Source organism: Ictidomys tridecemlineatus, unplaced genomic scaffold (assembly GCF_052094955.1).
Source record: "Ictidomys tridecemlineatus isolate mIctTri1 unplaced genomic scaffold, mIctTri1.hap1 Scaffold_225, whole genome shotgun sequence".
NCBI classification, from domain to species: Eukaryota; Metazoa; Chordata; class Mammalia; order Rodentia; family Sciuridae; genus Ictidomys; species Ictidomys tridecemlineatus.
This window is the reverse complement of record NW_027521943.1, coordinates 96,532-100,314: the sequence shown is the minus strand read 5'-3', so window position 1 is coordinate 100,314 and position 3,783 is coordinate 96,532. Positions and strand designations below refer to the sequence as shown.

Below are 3,783 nucleotides of genomic sequence, written 5' to 3'. Positions count from 1 at the left end.
AGCCAGACATTCCTGGAAAGATTTCCCTTGGTTTGAATCCCCAGCTTTGCCACTTTCTACTTTTGAGATGCTGGGCAAATTAGCCAATCTCTCTGTACTTCTGTTTCTTCATTTATAAGATGGGAACAAAAATAATACTCGCAAAATAGATTGCTGTAAGAATACGTGAGTTAATATTTGTAAAGCACCAAGAGTTGGCTGATACATAGTAAGAGCAAAGTAATTCCCTCTAATCATCCACCCTTCACCCCATCTCCCTACACCATGCCCCATGCAGTTGCTAACTATAAGGTTCACCAGGCAGAATCAGTCCTCACCAATATTTTTAAGTCCTTCCTTCCCCTCCTGTTATGATTTTTGTAAATAAGATTTGGTTGAGAGGGCTGATGGGTTGTGGCAGGGTTATGGGACCAGACAGCTAATCTCATGATGAGGCTGCCAGCCTGGGGCTGCCTTTGGATATGTCCTGGTTCACCACTGCTGTCTGAGCTGGGGATAGGACTTTTCCCAGGTCAAGGGCAGGGGGTGCTACAAGGTTCAGCCTAGTATCTTTTTGTGGGTTTATAGAGAAATGGGAAGACAGATGCGTCTCCATATATATATTTCAAGGTCCATAGCTCTGCCATGCCCCCTCCTGTCTGTAATTCTTCCCAAAAAAATATCATTATTCCTCCAAAGGGAAATATGTATACACACACACACACACACACACACACACACACACACACACACACATACACACGCAACTGTTGTCTCCTTTCTCCTGCTTCGACTCAGCGCAAAGCTTAGTGCTTTCATAGCATGATAGTTGATTTCCCCTCGGGTCCATTCGGCTTTCAGCGGGTTCCCAGGTGAACTGAAAAGCAGAGCTGTTCTCATCTGGTTGCTCCTGGAGTTTCTATGGTCTCAGTACAACCTGTTTCTCTCGCGCGCAGCTCCCTCCCTCTCTTCCACCCTCCGAGGTGTGGGGACCTTCTCGCCCCCCTCCTTTCTCTAGCCCAGGGCCCCAGCTGAGTCCTCTTGGGAGAAACCCGCTGCCACATACTCGGGAAGGGAAGCTGGAGAAGAAGGCGGGGGAGGCACAAAGGGTGGAGGCCTTGCAGCAGCAGCGCAGCCAGAGGGGCGGCTGAAGGTTGCATCTGCTGGAAGGAGGCTTTTTGGCTGCCTGGTAACCGGCTGCCAGAACAGAGAGTAAGGGAGAGAGAGGGAGAGGAGCATAGAGCAGGGCAGCAGCTCTTGACGTCAGGACCAAGGGAGAGGATCGTGCCAGCAACCCCAGCCCGCCCCAAAGCCAGACCAGCGGACTGCGGGAGAGGAGCCCGACAAGAGGTGTAGGCAGAACCTGAGTGGGGGGCACAAGAGCCCTTGGCTAGGGTGCAGCATGCCCCCTGCTCCAGGGCCATGGAGATCACCCTGGTGCCCCTGGAGAACGGAGGTGCCATGACCATCAGAGGAGAAGGTGAGGCAAGACCAGGCTGTGGTCAGACCATGGGAGAAGAGCTTCAGTATCCTCCGACAGCTGGGCTTAGCGATGGGCAAGAGGAGCAGGCTCCAAGGGGGTGCAGCACACAGAGGGGCACGGACCCAGGAGGGGGACCTTTGCCTCCGCTGCCTCAGAAACTGCCTCAGCCTAGACGGCCAACTCCAGAGGATGAGGAGGGAGAAGGCAACCCCAGCTTGGGCATGGTGGAGGACCAGGTACCAGTACTGGGACCGGGGTCCCTTCACCACCAGCGAGTTCTCATAAACATCTCTGGGCACCTTGGCTCAGTTCCCCAATACCCTCCTGGGGGACCCAGCCAAGCGTCTGCGCTACTTTGACCTTCTGAGAAATGAGTACTTCTTCGACCGCAATCGGCCCAGCTTCGATGGTATCCTCTACCACTACCAGTCTGGAGGGCGCCTGTGGAGGCTGGTCAATGTCTCCCTGGAAGTGTTCGCAGATGAGATCTGCTTTTACCAGCTGGGGGATGAGGCCATGGAGTGCTTCCGGGAGGACGAGGGCTTCATTAAAGAAGAGGAGAAACTCCTGCCCCGTAACTAGTTCCAAGGTCAGGTGTGGCTGATCTTTGAATACCCGGAAAGCTCTGGGTCTGCACGGGCCATCGCCATCATCTCCGTCTTAGTCATTCTCATTTCTATCATCACCTTCTGCTTGGAGACCCTGCCTGAGTTCAGGGATGAACATGAGCGTCTTCGACATCCCCCGGTGCCTTACCAGCCTTCTGCCCCCGCCTCAGGGACAAATGGCAGTGGGGCCATGGCACCTCCCTCTGGCCGACAGTGGCTCCACTCCTGCCTATGACATTGGCAGACCCTTTCTTCATTGTAGAGACCACGTGTGTCATCTGGTTCACTTTTGAGCTGCTTGTGTGCTTCTTTGCCTGTCCCAGCAAGGCAGAGTTCTCCAGGAACACCATGAACATCATTGATATTGTGGCCATCTTTCCCTACTTCATCACCCTGGGCACTGAACTGGCAGAACAACAGCCAGGAGGTGGAGGAGGGGGTGGCCAGAACGGGCAGCAGGCCATGTCCTTGGCCATCCACAGGGTGATCCGCCTGGTCTGGGTGTTCCGCATCTTCAAGCTCTCGAGACCCTCCAAGGGGCTGCAGATTCTGGGGAAGACCTTGCAGGCCTCCATGAGGGAGCTGAGGCTGCTCATCTTCTTCCTTTTCCTTGGAGTCATCCTCTTTTCCAGTGCCATCTACTTTGCAGAAGCAGACAACCAGGGGTCCCACTTCTCCAGCATCCCTGATGCCTTCTGGTGGGCAGTAGTCACTATGACCACCATGGGCTATGGGACATGAGGCCCATCACCGTGGGTGGTAAGATTGTGGGCTCTCTGTGTGCCATTGCTGGGGTCCTCACCATTGCCCTGCCTGTGCCCGTCATTGTCTCCAACTTTAACTACTTCTGTCACCAGGAGACAGACCATGAAGAGCAGGGAGCCCTGAAGGAAGAGCAAGGCAACCAGAGACGGGGGTCTGGACTAGACTCCAGAGGACAAAGGAAGTCCAGCTGGAGCAAGGCTTCCCTCTGCAAGGCTGGGGGGTCCCTGGAGAATTCCGACAGTAACCGAAGGGGCAGCTGCCCCCTGGAGAAGTGTAATCTCAAGGCCAAGAGCAATGTTGACTTGCGGAGATCTCTGTATGCCCTCTGTCTGGACAGCAGCTGGGAAACTGACTTGTAAAGGGAGGCAGCAGATTGGGGAACAGGGGTGGCCTCTGAAGCTGGAGATTTACTTTATACCACAGAGTATTCCAAGTCCACCTTGTTACTGAAGCCTGTTTTTCTCTTCCTCCTACCCTCTAACTCCCCATTTTCCCTCTTTTTTTCCATGACACCAAGGGTCGCCTATTTTTAAAAAGTACCACATTCCATGACACAGGAGCTGTTGAAATGGTGAGCGCTGTGAGTTGAATGTATTTTAGCCAGCTTCCTATACCCAGCAGAGGGATAACCCAAACAAAAATGACTTTAAATAGCTCAGATCCCAAGAGATTCTGTAGCTCTCCCCATCCATGTGTTCCAAATTTGTTTTACATATTATTATATTTGTGTATAGAAGACAATGTTGTTTTTATGGCTGGTGAGTGAATTTTTGTACTGTAGTTCAGAGGGAGAATATTTGCATTTATTCCCAAGATATATGTTGAATTTATGTACAAGAGTTTTTTGATGTTTTCCTGGGATACTTGGAGCCAGAGATCCTGGCATGGCTGTTTCTTCAAGTCTCTCTCTTTTCTGGGATGTGATATGGGCGCTTTATATCTAGGGTA

The 3,783-nt window shown here is 52.3% G+C and overlaps 1 pseudogene; it reads left to right on the top strand.

The window, feature by feature from the left end:
• The first annotated feature begins 983 nt into the window (after positions 1-983).
• LOC144373086 (potassium voltage-gated channel subfamily A member 5-like) lies at positions 984-3,528 on the top strand (annotated as a pseudogene).
• Positions 3,529-3,783: the final 255 nt, after the last annotated feature.